At 37.3% G+C, this 17,500-nt stretch overlaps 1 protein-coding gene across 2 annotated transcripts in view; it reads right to left on the reverse strand.

The window, feature by feature from the left end:
- Positions 1-17,500, reverse strand: part of LOC135215519 (furin-like protease 2) — a 579,194-nt gene that overhangs the window by 51,604 nt on the left and 510,090 nt on the right. The gene's annotated exons all lie outside the window — the stretch shown is intronic.

The following is a 17,500-nucleotide window of genomic DNA, read 5'->3' on the forward strand; positions in this document are numbered from 1 at the left end:
AAAATATTTTCGTGTTTCTAGTATCAGTCGTCATTACCTGTCGACTGGTTCTTATCGTTCCCTTTCCCCTTTATTTTTTTATTTTTTTATTTCTGATCTGTTTTTTTATTATATTTTTTTTTATTTCTTATCTACTGATCTGACTCTAACACATTTTCTCCCTTCTCATGCATTTTTTACCACGTTATTTACACCGTCTTTTATTTTACATCTACTGACTGCTCTCTCTCTCTCTCTCTCTCTCTCTCTCTCTCTCTCTCTCTCTCTCTCTCTCTCTCTTCCCTTTGAACACTTATTCCTTTCGATTCCATTTTGAAACTGCTGATATGGCTCTGTTGAAACTGCGCGCATTCAGTCTTTAAAGCAATCTTCGAAACCACATAAAAACTGCCATCCCTCTGAATAATCTGATCTCAGCTCACAAAAGGATCAGAAGCGTTAGAAATCCCGACCAGCAAAAACACGAAAATAGAAAAAAATAAAAAAGAAAAAGAAAGGAAGCAGCATCAGGAGGAGAGCGCGTGCGTCGCATCAATAGGATTAACATATATTAAAACGAATATGCCCCAGACTTTACGCGAACTCTACCGCATAAAAGAGAGTAATGGTAATTTGCATAAAATATTAAGCAGTGTTCGCCTGTGTGTGTCATGGCCTTCCAAGGGCCCGATAACCGTAGATGTGACGTGGTAAATCAATTATTACCCATTCATAAAAACACAGGAAAACTAAATGTCGAGTATTAAGTAAAGGAACAGACGGGTTAGTCCCCTGCATTTTCTGCTACGCTTACTTTCTGAATTCTACACTATAATTTTTGACATGTCAATAGGGGTCAATGGGTCTATCTCATCGAAGCAGCCATTTGTGAATTGTAGTTAAACAAAATAAAAGGTTTTGCAAATCACAGAACATGGCATAGTCATACGTCATAATATGGAATAAATCCCTCTGAGATAACAAGCAAAACTTTATGGAACACACAGTGGAACATTTCATAATGAATCAAAGGGGAAAAAATGATAGTGCATTGAATAAAATGTTCAGTGAAACAAGAAAAACGTCTTCCTGACCTTTACAATAGAACGTTTATAGTTGCAGTAAAGAAGGTCTTTACGATACACAGAACTTTACATCACTTCCTAAGATAGATAGGTGTGTTTTATAGAAAGGAATAAAATATCTGAATGTTGATTCACTTATTTTGGAAAATACACTGCTGTCGCATCAACAAAAAAAATAATAAATAAAATAATAATAATAATAAAAATAACAATAAAAATATCGACGACTTTCGTTCCAAGGCGCAAACAGAGGAGAATGAAACTTTTTATGAAGTACCATAAAGAAAAGGAAATACATTTTATCGTACGCCGAGAAGAGAAAATAAAGGCGTAAGGAGAATGTCGAAAAGTGCTCTGCTCCACACACACTGAGACATTCCATGATGCTGGCCACAATTTTATGGTAGACCGAATGAAACGTTCTTTGACACGGGGAGAAAATGTTTATGAGACATACAAAATACTCTCCAAAGAGCAGGGCATAACCATATACGCAGAAAATGTTTTAAAGGGGTTCGTATACAGCCTCATGTCAAAAGCGTTGAAGACTAGCACGGTAATTTTATTTGTTAAAGTGGGTTGTAAACTTCACAAATAACAAAATAACCATTGTAATGATCAACGAACCATTATTACTCCTTTCTGATAAGAGGAAAGGACAGATCTTGGTCGGGTTTGCTTCTAAGCTTGTCAGATTCAAGTGCTCCAACGTTGCCTTATGAATAGGATCAGCCATTCACAAGAAGAGATGAAATGGCGCAATGAAAACCATATCATCCTTGTGGCATAACGAACAAAAGGTGCCCAGCAAACTCTCCAACTTTCATACAAAATCAAAAGAAGAGAAAACTAGGAGAGAAAGGAAAGGAAAGGAAAGGAAAGGAAAGGAAAGGAAAGGAGAGGAGAGGGGCCAACACCTCAACCTTTGGCTAACCGCACCCTACCTACCGTTTCCTGGGCTTTATTGAAAAAACAATTCCAGTGGAGGGGGACAACAAATAGGGCTCACTACACCGTACGGCCTCCCCCTATTTGCCCACATTAGGTTCCATATCAAACACCGAGCCTCGTGCGCTTTGCATGTATTTCCCCAAGGGCCTGTAGGCCATATTACCGCAGCATGCCTTGCGACACAAACCAATACTCGGGAACTCGGGTCTAGACGCACGAGCCCTGCCTGAGCTTACTACACTCAGATATACACGCGAGAAAGGAGGGAGAATGACCACTATCTGAAATGAAATCAGAGGTGTATTATATTTCCCTGGGTAACTGGCTGCTACCATATACCAAGTTAATCAGACAAATACTATTCGCTTGCTAGCGTACTCTCGCCTAACTCAGACAAATAACCTCCCAGGATATGAGAGTTCTCTCAGCACCCGAAAAAAAATAAATAAAAATCAACCTACGTTGGAAATATTCTAGTAGCCGGTATGGAAAATGGAATTCCTCTCAGAAATTGAAAATAAAAGAAATTAAGATACCATAATTTCTGTGAACGGGAGTTTTTTTGTTTTTTGTTTAAAATAAATGATAAGAGCAGCCTAATATCCTGAAATATATGCATATATCACACAACCCAAAAACTGTCTGTTCCACGGCTTAGTTGAAGGACTGGTGGTCAATTTCAGGAGACATCCCATTTCTATCCCTAATTTCAAGTCTCCATAAGCCATCCCTATTCCCCTTGGTAGCCAACGAAGCAGGATTCCCAATTACCAGCGCGTCTGGTGCAGGTTCCATAATCCAGGAACACCGGTTATTCCCACAAAAATAAATAAATAAATAAAAAGGCATATACTCGATTGTTGCTGGGTTACACTAACTACAAAGGAATGCCAGAATAGGATAAAGAGACATTCACAGGACGATGAAGCAAATTGCTGGAAATTATTGGACTTCAGCCAAGAAGACAAACAATTACTTTACGCCTATGTGTGGTCACAGGCCACAATTTTCCAGGAGGACAGTTGTTATTGAAGACCAAAACTGCTTCGCAACAATTCACTGTTGATCATTTATACCAACTTTTTTTTTATAATTTCTTTCTTCATTAGGTAAGGTCGACAGGACAAGCAATATAGGCGATGTCATTTCATAATTAAAGAATTAATATTCGGGGACTGAAATTTCTTTGTGATCAGGACAATGTTACATTAACGACAGTCTGGTTTCGTCCAATAATTTGAAGTTTAAGTTTACTAACCGGGACGGCCTCTGCTGGAAGCAGCCGATTAAAGTTCGGCTTAGTATGGAATTAAGTCGGGTCCTTCTATCTCCTGCTTAATTTCAGCACTTCAGGATTTACCTAATGCATACAAACACACACACGTACACAGACAGACAGACAGACAGACAGACACACAGACACACACACACATATATTAAATATATATATACATATATATATATATATATATATATATATAGTATATAATATATATATATATGTGTGTGTGTGTGTGTGTGTGTGTCCTGTCTGTATATATATAAGTATATATATATATATATACTATGGGAGGGAAATTTGGTAAGAGTTTTCTAATTCGAGACATCCAGCGATAAAATGATGATACACGATATAATTCTGACGCCAAAGCATTATCTAATAATTATTCAATGTAAATATTTCCAGCTTACTCTATGGTTACAGCTTAACAATAATTATCATCATTTGAATATGAGAAAAAAAATCTAAAACAACGAAAGACCTCAATTATCATACAGAAAATTGATAATAAGTACGACAAATAATTAAGAGCAGGAACAGATGAAAAGGACAAAAAGATAAAAACTGGCAAGAAGTTCGGTACACTTCCAAGTTTTAATGATGAACAGAGAGAGAGAGAGAGAGAGAGAGAGAGAGAGAGAGAGATTTCGCATGATTAATTTGAACCAGAAACAAAAGAGCACTGACATTTCTCTCTTTTTGGACCTGCAGCAATTAATCATAGTTCATAACAAGTTCTGGGTGAAGAATTAACACAATAAGGAGAAACAAAGAGAGGACAAAAATAGAATAAAATCGTCAGCAATATAAAAAAGAAAAAAAAATACAGTTTCAGTACACACGCACGCACGCACACGCACACACACATATGTATATATATATATATATATATATATATATATATATATATATATATATATATATATATATATATATATTAATGTAGTAGGACACCAGTAATATGAACGAAACAGCAAAGAAGTACAGATGGTTTTAGTTGTTTTTACATATAAGACAGAAATTCATAAATATCTTCCCCATTTTTAGAGAGAGAGAGAGAGAGAGAGAGAGAGAGAGAGAGAGAGAGAGAGAAATAAGGACTTGGAGGGAGGAACAGTATGGTGGGGAGGGGATACGGGAAAGGGATGGAGGGAGATGAGAGACAAAATGGATTCGTCGTGCACTTGCAGTAAGTAACATTTCCATACCAAAGAGAAAGCCTTAACTTTTTCAGCAAAACACAGCAACCCTTGATAGAGGCTGCCATGTTTTGGCGAAGGAACATCGCCTTCTTTCGTGTTACCGGCTGTAAAAACACCAAGGTTCCCTTCCTTTTGCTTGTTTACGGGATGTCCAGGTACTGATCATGCATATATAAAACACGCGACGACCCAAAAATACATATAACACTGCAAGGATACATTCAACCAATGGACAGCAAAAACTAAAAAATATATTAACGAATGCAAGGAACAAGCCTCTCTCTCTCTCTCTCTCTCTCTCTCTCTCTCTCTCTCTCTCTGTTCATCATTAAAACTCTCTCTCTCCACAATCACTCAAATATCATTTTGAAAGATAAAAGTGAAAGAAAGATGAAAGTGAAAAATCTGTAATGTAATCTAAGTAACTTTAACATACGATTTCAATTACCATTCTAAAATCGACGTAGAAATGACTCTTTTGGCTTATGTCCATTTAAAGCTCAATTCTAATGCATAAGTGTGTTGAAAAACTGCATCGATGCTCTATTTAGGATAAGGATTAAAACGAGGAAAATCTAATTATTTAAGCCCATCATACGCAAATCTTATATATAAATTCCCAGTTCCCTTACAATACACACACACACACACACACATACTACATATACGGTATCAAGGAATGGATCTTTGAAAAGTGACATTGAACATTTAATTTGTAAAAAAAAAAATGTGCGAAGTTAACGTTCAGTGTTTATTTAAGTAGTAAATAATGTTTAAACAGTTTGCAAACTTCAATATACGACAATACTATTTACGTCCTGCAGAAGCTTTGCTTCGTAACTAAGTTCTTGTTCCCTGACCAGTCGCATTAAATTCTGCTTTCTTATATATAAACACTTCATCTCTTACGTAAAATATAACGTTGTGAACTCTGGCTGCAGCGATGAATTCTGACTTCAGGTGCTCGTGGTCCACAAGTACAATCATGACTTTTGGTGTAGCATAAGCCATACACACACACACACACACACAAATATATATAATATATATATACCGTCGAAGTCTGGTAATTCTTTGGGAGTCATTTAACTTAGTACTGACCAGATCCAAAGTTCCCTAATTTCGCTGGCTGCAAAACCGCTTTGAAGGATGGTTACAGAAAGAGTTATCCCATAGACTTTCATGAAGTATTTTGGAAAGAGGTTGCGACCGGCCACAGTCGATCAGTTACCATGTACAATTTCAAATTCTTAGTTCAACACTAGCACGATGAAGTTTTCAGAAAACAGTCCTAACCACTTTCCACCGGCAAGGTACCACCCAAACTCAGGACTGGTACACCTATACAGTGAAGCGCATTTGTGACTTCAATAATAATGATATGATTATGGCAAATTCCACAATTCCTAATACTTCATCAGACGGACCAATATCAAGCCTCCCAGCCCCCTCAAAGGTACTTATTTGCATCCAACACACAACAATCTCTGCTGCCGAAATAGCCAAGGGCTGAAGGTATTACTATTCAAAGCCCTTTCCGAATACGAACAGACTATTAAGTTTCCCCTTGGCTACTGTATCATCAGCATAACGGATGTTATTTCTCCTCCTGAGGGTGAGACAAGTTCTTCACTATTCCACTGCCTGTTACTTGCAAACGGCTCGTCTTTGACCCCTCTGTTCTAAACAATAACAGTTATCAGATTCCCTTTGGAATCAAACAACACAGCGATTGTTTCGTGTTCTTCTCTAGTGACACCACATGACAGGAAAAAGTTTACTGGTGATATACCCGCATACATACAATGATAAACACACAATAATAAACAAATCTAACACAAATACAAATATATACTACATACATACGCAGCCACACACACAAACATAAATATAAATAATATTTAAAATAATTTTTTTTTCTGCGCTGCAATACACATTCATTTACAAATAGCTACATTAGCTGAAATTATTCCATTGCAGATACAGAGTTAACTACATCCTATACGGGGTTGCCTTATTTACACTTAGTTAAAATAAACGCATGATACAGTTCATATCTAACTAAAGTTGAAAACGTACTCCTGTTCCGATGCTTCCGATACTTTTTCATTGATAAAATTTCCAAGTACATTCACTCTTATTTGACTATAGGCAACTATTTTGACAGCTGCACAATCGCATGTTATTCGATATGACTATGTTACTCTGCACTTTCATTTTTCATTTTTGTATTTTTCTTACACTGAACTTTGAGATTTTTCACTTCCTACCACAAAAAGATTTTATAGTTGAAAATAAGTAAGAGTTTTTGAGAAAAAAGTAAAACAATAAACACAAAGAAGTGGAATTACAAATAAAAGACAAAGAGCGAAATGTGCCAGGTACGAACTTCCCATTAGCTCTGAAAATATGGACGAAACAGTGTCGCATTCCCTCTGAAGGAAAACTAACCTCTTTAATTGCATTTCGCTTTCGTTAACACATTTTCGCATAACAATTAGATTCTGCGGAAAGCGGTGTCGTTAAGTCTAATCCGAATTTCAAATAAACATTCTCGGAACAGACCACACAAACTATCCAATAAAGGAACCGCCAATTCAAATATATTGAAAGGAAAGAGAAGTGTTTGTTACGGAATACCAGAGAACGCGGAGGTAAATAAATAAAACAATTTTCTCTCATAATGGATGAATGGCGAACCCGAATTCCTGGCCATATTCACAAAGAGGAGGAAGAGGCTTTCGGATGGCGGAAGTCTGATCAATTTTGGTGTTAGTCTACTGGCACAAGGAATAAATTCAATTACGGATAGGTAAAAAAAAGGGCGCCTCCTTTCAGTGCTGTCAGCAGGGAAATACTGTTGTTGTTGACAGCGATGTGAAAAACAAAAATAATAAGACCGATGAAAAATAGATTACAACCCGACGGATACAATCTTTTTCAACACCCTTAACTACACAAATATGATCCACGTGCCACGGCTGCAAGGGAAGTCTGTGAGACACTATAAAACAATCAATTTTAAAACGCCTGTTTTTGTGTGTTTAGAGACTGCTTCGCGAAGAGCACCATGTTTCCCCAAAAATTTAAAGCAAATAGCAATTCAAAGTACGTTGATAAAAACACAGAAGAACAGATGCTCTGACATTCTGAAGTACTACAAAGATTTTTGCTCTAACAATACACTTTCCATGTGTTCCAGATAGTATACAACTTGTGTCTGTGCGAACATATGAGAGACCTTTCAACTCTTCAATCAGTTGGACAGAGAGAGTAATTTCCCCTAAAACTGATTATCTTTACTATCACCCCCCAGGAAACGAACCTATTTCATGATGGAACAGTTTCCTTTTTTTTTTTCAACGTCAATCACAGGGAATCAAAAGTTCTTGTCCTTCTCACAGTAACCTGACCGATATGAATTCAAGATGAGACTGACTTCCTTCACAACTCACTCAAACTTTTAATTTCTGAAAACTTGTCATGCATTACACAGAAATTGGTTTCCTTATGAAACTTGAAATTCCAATTACAATTATCTGCTTTGATCACGCACAAATATCCGACGGACGTAAATGGCAGGCTGACATAAAATCTATGAAATAGGAATGGTTTGATTTGTTTGTATGGTGTTTTTACGTTGCATGGAAGCAGTGGTTATTCAGCAACGGGACCAACGGCTTTACGTGAATTCCGAACCACGTAGAGAGTGAATTTCTATCACCAGAAATAGACCTCTCTCACACCTCGATGGAATGCCCGAGAATCGAACTCTAGCCCAAAGAGGTGGCACGCCAGCACCATACCGACCATATGAAGTTATGCTTGAAATGGATAGAATAACTATGAAACCAGTCCTTCTACAATATTCTGATTATCTTACGGACTATTATTGCGAATAAGTTATAAAGAATTGTAGCAAAGACTAAGACAATAAAATGTGGCAATAAACAGTATCTGGCTGTGGTACGTTATGGCACGGTACTGGGCTCGTATCATATAAAACTGGTTACATATTTGTCACAACGATTAACAAGGGAATAAGATTTATACTGTTGAAAAACACTGCAAGTAACACACACACATGCACAGATATATAAATACACACACAAAATATATAGTACACACACACACACACACACACATATATATATATATATATATATATATATATACACACACACACACACACACACAACACACACACATCTATATATATATATATATATATATATATATATATATATATATATATATATATATATATATATAAGTATATACATAATGGGGTTGTGGTAAAACATTCTCCCTTAGCCATTTCGGGAAAATAATTTATGAATTAGAATATCCACGAGCATTAAAATTTTTCCGGAAAACTGCTGATTTTGCAAAAGTGCCGGCACACCCACCACGCCATCATCTTAAGACCCACAAGCAATTTCCGAGGCAAGATTATGTTTGGAACACTGAATTCTCCCGAAACTTCTACATAAACATCTTATGCAAAACAAATCTTGGGAATGAACTGGCAGAGTATATCACCAGACAAATAAGAACGTGAATATTATTTCCCACGGACCTCTTGAGGGGACGGCCACAGAAATCCTAAATTGTTATCTAGAAATGGCAGAATATCAGACAAGCCGAAGATGAATTAGTCTCATAAACAAATTCGGTAGAAGATGAAAATTTGTATACATATCCGTGTGGTGTCCACTAAACATTTACTTGCAACCAGGGTTGCCGTTTTGAGGAATTTCGTCTACTAGTGTGACTTTCTGATGACATCTGGCAACCCTCCCTGGTTTTTCCGACCACAGGCCACGGCGCTGAGGAATAAAATTCTTCACTTTGCCTTTTTAAGTTTTAATATGAAAATAGTTATAAAACATATCGTGCTTATTTCTGCATGTGACAGGTCTAAAATCAATGAGAAAACGTTTAATTTACTGTATATAAAGTTACAATATCATTGACGTCCTAAGTATGTGAAAAAAAAACCGTTTGTTGAAAACTTGTGAAGCACTCACCTAAAAAATGCCTTCATGAGCTGAGATGAACCAGAATTGAACAACGTAATTGAAGCTCACGAACGTTCGCTTCCAACTACGATTTCTTTGAAAATCAGAACTGTGTATGGTAACACTGCTAGAAGCGACTGTTGTTAAGAAAAAACGGCAACGCTATTTGGAACATTAGAGTACGACACTATTTATTTGAGCGATGCTCACAGAACAATTACATTCAACTCAACAGAAAACAGTCTGGGGATCTGCCAACAGGCGCATAAATCCGGTAGAGACAAAGGCGTGTTCTAGGAAGGGGTGAAGGATCCAGGAAAGAAGGTTGGAGCTGGGGGTGAGGTGGGAGGAAGGGAGGGGGTTGTTAGTTTCGAGGTTGGAATGGGCCCTTCCTAATCTCCACCAAACCAGCGACAAGCAACAGAATCCGATTTCAGATTCAGCCAATACGGATGATGGCACTTCACTGCAGCTGGTATGGATGACGAAGCTTCTGTTTCATTCAAGAACGAAAATAAGACATCGTTTTCCTGAGTCAATCAGATACTGAGGCAGATCTTGAAGGCGACACAGTTGAAGTTTTTGTGTACTCTTTATCGGGTAATGAATACGAATATTACTATTTCTCTTTTGTTGGCAATATGCTTGATAGTATTACTTTGTCTCAAAGCTAACAAGGATGAAAAAGCTTCTATATTGCTGTAAAAAATGTATTATGGATCTTGTCTACTGCAATACTGCTAATGAAGCATGTCTAATCTAAGAGCCAATATGGATGATGGAAACCGTGAAAGAACAAAAGAAATTTACGATCATTGACGATAACTCAACTCCCAACTTGAAACAGAAACAAACAAACCCTGACTTTCGCAGTCGGGACAGAGGTTTCATCATCCACCTCCCTTTCCGATGACAAGATGAGGCTTCCGGATCCAAAGCAATATAGATAACGAAATGTCTCCTGGAAGAGACAATGGATAACGAAGCTTTCATCTCTGAGTCAATCCCGATGCCGAACCCTCGGCCTTCATGCAAATGCTGTTTCAAGGCCGCGCCGGCGAAAAGGAGTTAGTAGTAGTAAGTCTCTCGACTGGGGGCGGGAGAAATCTGAACCCCATCCTCAAGCAAAAGGCATCTTCGGAATCAAATAGCATAATAAAATTATTCCAGCAAATAACAAGGAACGCTCCAATTCAAGTATTGATGACTTGAAAGGGAATCTCCCTACGGAACAGAGATGGAAATATGAAACTATTAAGCAAGCAAAAAAAGTCTTTGCACTCAACTAACGAACTAACAGTAAAAGAATATCAGGCATGTAACAAGGGAAGCCTTATTGTTGAAATTGACAAAACAGAAGTGGATCTCGATGGAATGGCAATCGAAATCTGAAAACATTATACTGTAGAGATGAAACGCATCTAAGTAGTTTACAAGTACAGGGAAAAATAGGAGTAGGAGTACTATATATTAGATAGTAAAAGCAAGGGATACAAGTCTTTTAGTGGGGCTATCCAAACTGGTAATATATCATAGTAATGATAAAAAAATACGGGAAATGTTACAACGATATGATAAACACTACAGAAAAAAATTGCAAAAAGCCAACAAGTCATCTAGTTCGTAATTGTTCATGCAAAATGAACAAAAATACTTGCCGATATTTACTGTGACTTCTCAAGAAAATAAAAAATAAACGCATGCTTCCTTCCAACAGCGCCACATTGTTTCAAGATTTAAAAAATAATAAAAACTGAAACTTCATTGCTATCACTAAGAATTCATGTTGAAAATATATCATACAGCAAAAGCAACGCGGAAGATTAATACTGAACCACTCATGGTGCCAAGCATAAACTGGATATCCCGAAAATAAGCCTCTTAAAATCTTTCAGTCATTTCCATTCACATTTGGATAATGCACCTACGTATCTGAACACTAACAGACGCACATGTATGGACACTACAGGACTGGTGTTTATTGTTTAAAATGTAAGTATGCCATCATGTAATAAGTGAGTGTGTTTTTCACCTTTCCAGTACTTCAATTCTACGACCAAACATCCAAAAATATATCTACGTCTGCAAATACTAGTGTGAATGGTTCATTATACAATGAACACTTAGGCAGACTCACTAAAATTAAATCCAATATTCTAGATACAGTTTGGGAAATATATAAAGAAGATATTGAACATGAAACTGATATGTAAAAATTTTTACTCCCCGTAAGGCAAGTCAAATTTACGTGCTTTAGTGTCGAACTAATTACCATAGCACCGAGTAATCATATAATTTCCGCCCTAATTATGACAAGCGCAAGCCCTTTGCCCTCTCTCTCTCTCTCTCTCTCTCTCTCTCTCTCTCTCTCTCTCTCTCTCTCTCTCTCTCGCAGGTACACACACACAGAATCACTGACAATTGTCGCCCCGCTTTGATCTTTGCGTTCGTTTTCATTTTTCAGTCAACCTAAAAATCCTTTTAATCATCCGACCGTCACTTGCTATTTGAGCAATTCAACTGTAAAAATGTTTGCTAAAAAGCTTCCCACGCACGAATCCGTGTAAGATGATACATATGAACTCATATGCATTTCTCTCTCTCTCTCTCTCTCTCTCTCTCTCGTTTTCATCCTCTCCTCTCTATCTCTCTCGTCTCATCGTCTCTCTCTCTCTCTCTCTCTCTCTCTCTCTCTCTCTCTCTCTCTCACAATATACTTAGCTTTGAAGTTAAAAAATCTTTAACGTAAAAATATACAAATTACCGGGTACTGATGTGCTTATCTGCCAAAAAGGAATAAAAACGGCTTAATAACTTGAAGAACTGAGATGTGTTTAATAGGAATAGTTTTACAAAAAATCACTGTCATTATGACGCATGCAGCATCCCTACCTTGTTTTACATACTTGCATTACATCACGCCACGTGTATTTGAGACGTAAAATAAGAACAAATGACATCGGTTGCACCAATTTTTCCATCGTCTTTGCTTCAGCAATCACCTGAAAATCATAGGTACGGTATTGGTCAACTGTCTGTTTACTCGACGATAACTCCAGAGGTCTTTTTCCGTCGTCTTTCCCACTTTCGCTTGTCCAAAATATTTTTCGTTTTTATGTAATCAATAATTTCCCCATCAATCCACCTCTGAGAGAGAGAGAGAGAGAGAGAGAGAGAGAGAGAGAGAGAGAGAGAGAGAGAGAGCTTATAAAATTTCTTTACACATTTCAAATAACGAAACTAAGCATTCTAAAGTCCCTGCCTCGGATATCCATACGTTACCTTCAGAAACAATAAAATATTTCGGCTACTTCCACGCTCTCAATGACTTTAATATCGCCCCATTTCATTTCTATCCTTTAATTATATAAAAAAAACTCGCTTATTTCACTCAATACCGGGATTCGTTCCAGCAAAAGTTTCTCTCTTGTGTCCCCGAGCTGCGAAATAATTTCAGTGTTACATTCCCTCTGAGCCACTCTTCATTCAGGTGGAGAGGTTAATGCTTCCCCAGATCAACGTTTTCTCTCTAAGATTGGCTTCAATTTTTTCTTCTATCTTTAAGCTTTGGGTGAAAAAAAGTAAAAGAAAAAAGGACTGATGTTTAAAAGCCAGTTTCCTCCTAATTCCCAATAAATGATAAATTTGATCATACGTCAGTTACTAAAGACACCGTAAGTATCAAAAGCTTCGACACTGAATCTCAGTTTCAATAACGTAAGAAGGACCGATTAACCCTCCCGTGCAAGTACTTTCCACTAATTAGAACACCAATTAACTAATGCACGTCTACACACTTATCCATAGAATGCCTAGCCTCTTAATCCCTATGAATTCACCTCTTTCATCAATAGCTATAGAGAGGAACTAATTAATTTCCCATCAAAAACTGCGCCCTTCCAACGATCTTTTACTGACATAAGTCTGAATCCATTGCCATAATCGTAAATCACCCATCATCCGAAAGCAACAATTTCTTTATAATAACCTATAGAAAATGTGCTCTCTTTCGATACTAAACTTAATTCCAGGAACACTATCGCAAACCACGTATTTCATCTCTGCTTATTTCAACAAGTTCATCCTAAACATCACACAAATTTTGTCTACTTAATTTTCCTACTGATGTCCTCTTCACTCTCTATCCATTGAGCCTGGTGTTCCTCTTGATGAGCTTTTGCTACAGCATTACTCGGCCTGTGTGTGTGAGAGAGAGAGAGAGAGAGAGAGAGAGAGAGAGAGAGAGAGAGAGAGAGAGAGAGAGAGAATGTGTTGATGTTATAAAAGGTTCCTCCAATGCATCAACCTCTTTTGATCATCGTGTCTAACTAAAAGCTTTTTCAGTGTCTTGCTCATACGGTATGCTCTTTCAGCTTGATGCCTTGGGTAAGTGCTTCAGTGCGATGGACTCGCTTCTTGTCTTTCTCTCACTTTTGTGCCGGGTCATGGAGCCCAGTCTTTTCTTTCGGGCACTGGAGGTAAATTGATCTCAATAAAATCTTTTGACGCATCACTTTTCCTTAACTTTTTTTTATTCAACAGACTAGACGCCAGACTGCTTTGAACCTCCTCGCACTCATCATCTCATCATACATTATATTTACGTGGATCTTTCCTTTTTTCCTCTGACTGTCTTCCTTTATTGAAAGAATCTGTAAATTATCAAGTCTTCCTTTATTGAAAGAATCTGTAAATTATCAAGTCTTCCTTTATTGAAAGAATCTGTAAATTATCAAGTCTTCCTTTATTGAAAGAATCTGTAAATTTAATTAGTCCTTCCCTTTATTGAAAGAACCTGTAAATTTATTAAGTCTTCCTTTATTGGAAGAATCTGTAAATTATCAAGTCTTCCTTTATTGAAAGAATCTGTAAATTATCAAGTCTTCCTTTATTGAAAGAATCTGTAAATTATCAAGTCTTCCTTTATTGAAAGAATCTGTAAATTATCAAGTCTTCCTTTATGAAAGAATCTGTAAATTATCAAGTCTTCCTTTATTGAAAGAATCTGTAAATTATTAAGACTTCCTTTATTGAAAGAATCTGTAAATCATCAAGTCTTCCTTTATAGAACGAATCTGTAAATTATCAAGTCTTCCTTTACTGAAAGAATCTGTAAATTATTAAGTCTTCCTTTATTGAAAGAACCTGGAAATTATCAAGTCTTCCTTTCTTGAAAGAATCTGTAAATTATTAAGTCTTCATTTATTGAAAAATGTGTAAATTATTAAGTCTTCCTTTATTGAAAGAATCTGTAAATTATCAAGAACTTCTGCCTTTCTTTCATCCCTGAAATGTGAGAAAGATACCAGCATCGTTTCTTTCGTAGAATTCTCTCTCTCTCTCTCTCTCTCTCTGTGTTACACACACACAAAAGCTGCATCTATTATAGAATCAATTAACCTTTACGGTTCTCTGTTTCTAAATTTATCTTGGCCCTATATGAACGCCCTTCGACATTTCTCTTTCCAAGTATACTCTAAATCAACTGGACTTCCCAGACAAGTGACCTTCGCATGCGTCTGGCGCTGCCCATACTGATGCAAAACATCAACAAAATTTGAAAACAGAATTTAAAAAAAAAAAAAAAAGTATATCCTCCTCGTTTTCACAAGTCTCATAAAAGTACAGGGAATAAAATGAAAGGGCTAAAATCGCAAGCGCAATGTTTACCTACTCCTTCAATGGTTTAAAACTTAAAGGGCTCCCTACACGTGAATACAACAATTCTTTGTGAAGCTTTGTTTGGATAGGAGGGATTTTTCTTCCATGGGAACCTTGCTCTCTCTCTCTCTCTCTCTCTCTCTCTCTCTCTCTCTCTCTCTCTCTCTCTCTCTCCTGGTAACGCACAGTTTCCCCTTTACTTGTTGAGTTTGGACTATTTTTTAGTTTCGATAATACCCCCTGAATTGGTTTCCTTTCCTTGAACATTCTCTCTCTCTCTCTCTCTCTCTCTCTCTTGCGAAAGGGGAAAGGAAAGGTGATATATCGCATCAAGTAAAAAATGCTACTACAGCTAACAATACCGAGCTTCTCCAAAGTCCCTTACCAAAACTTCATGACCAACAACACATAAAAACATATTTCGTTCCCTGGAAAAACTAGACTGGACATATTCTTCTCATCAAAAACGCCCTGCCTAAATATTCAGGCTCAATCTCGTTAGGTCACCGTCCTTGGTAATATTTAATATCTGGAGAGGAGCAACTTGATTAGGAAGAGGCTACTGCAGTCGAAAAAATGGCTCGCATGAAGATTGCAGTACACTTGTGTGTGTGAGAGAGAGAGAGAGAGAGAGAGAGAGAGAGAGAGAGAGAGTGTGTGTGTGTGTGTGTGTGTGCGCGGGAAATGGGACGTGGGGGCCGGGGGTAGAGGGGGGAGAGATCTGTCTACTCTAGTGGGCGAGATAGAGGCAGAGCAGAACCTTACCCATATCTATGCATTGAGCAATACCTTTATGAAGTCACTGGAATACACAAACTGCAATAACAATTTTTCTCTAGATATATATTTAGACATATATAATGTATGTATGTGTATATACGTATATATAAAAATATATGCATATGTATGTATACACACGCCAGCATACATATAAAAGCAGGAACATTATATTGCCAGTTGCCCCAAAGAAAATATAAAATTTAAAAAAAATTACAACAAAATACAGAAAATCACCTAAATGATAAAATTTCTAAAAAAAACGTTTTATTATGTAATTCACTTTATCAAATAAAGAACAAGGTAAGCAATATGGCAAATTGGCAAATTGAGCGAGCAATTCCGGTAACTAGTCAAACGGAACAAAATGGAAACAAGCAATTTTTATATCTACTTTGATTTGGTGAAGTATTCAGTCCCCGCGACATCGTTCTCTCTATTTTTTCTTCCTTTTAATTAACCATTTACCTACAGAAACTAAGGCCCCCTCATTCCTACTGGATGAGAGAGAGAGAGAGAGAGAGAGAGAGAGAGAGAGAGAGAGAGAGAGAGAGTTCAGGATTTGTCTATCTACATCGACAAGAGAATTCCAAATTCTGTCGAGGGATTTGCCATCTTTGATGTCTCCTTGCTGAGCTTTTCCATATTCATATTCACACATACAGCCATGTTCGTACACCTACCTTGGGGTTTGGGGGGGGGGGGGGGGGGGGGGGGGGAGAAGGGACAGACGGATGAGGGAGGGAAGGGAGAGGGGGTTTGAGGGTGCATAAGCGGATTGCCTCCAAACAGAAAGCATCAGGGCAGCAGCAACAGCAAAACAGACAATCTATTAATTCTATAAACAGAAACTCGGCGGAAATGTTACACTAGTCGCCGATTGGCAAGTAAGCGACTTGGTGATGTGACATATCCTGATACAAACAATATTTCCTTCGCAGTATAATTCACCAACGCTCTTTCAATCAATTCACATTGCATTTATTTCCTCTAGAAGCAATGCCACTGACATAAACAGTGTTTATACAAATAAAACAAAGGGAAAACAAAATAATAATCAATGATATGTTTGGACACTTTTCCTCATTGCTTGTACGTGCGCGTGCGTGTATGTAGTTGCATGTGTGTAAAACGTATATATGTCTATGTGCGCGTGTATGCATGTGTATATGTGTCTATGTATAAACATATATACATAACAATCTACGGGCTAAAGACTGGACACTAGAAACTCCAATTCACAGACTTCCGAGGTTCCATAAACCTCAGGCTCCCCCAGATCTTAATCTTAAGGAGAAAAGAACATATCAAGGACCAGAGACCAAATGACAAAGGTCTCTGCAAACTAGACTCCCAGAACACTTCCGGCAACGTCGCCTCAAGATTAATGCTGGACCTACTTTGAAGATTCAGTATCACACACACACACACACACGCACCACACACACACACACACACATATATATATATATATATATATATATATATATATATATATATATATATATATATATATACATTATGTATCAATGACCTCTCAAG

The sequence above is a fragment of the Macrobrachium nipponense genome, chromosome 5 (genome assembly GCF_015104395.2).
Source record: "Macrobrachium nipponense isolate FS-2020 chromosome 5, ASM1510439v2, whole genome shotgun sequence".
Taxonomy (NCBI): Eukaryota; Metazoa; Arthropoda; class Malacostraca; order Decapoda; family Palaemonidae; genus Macrobrachium; species Macrobrachium nipponense.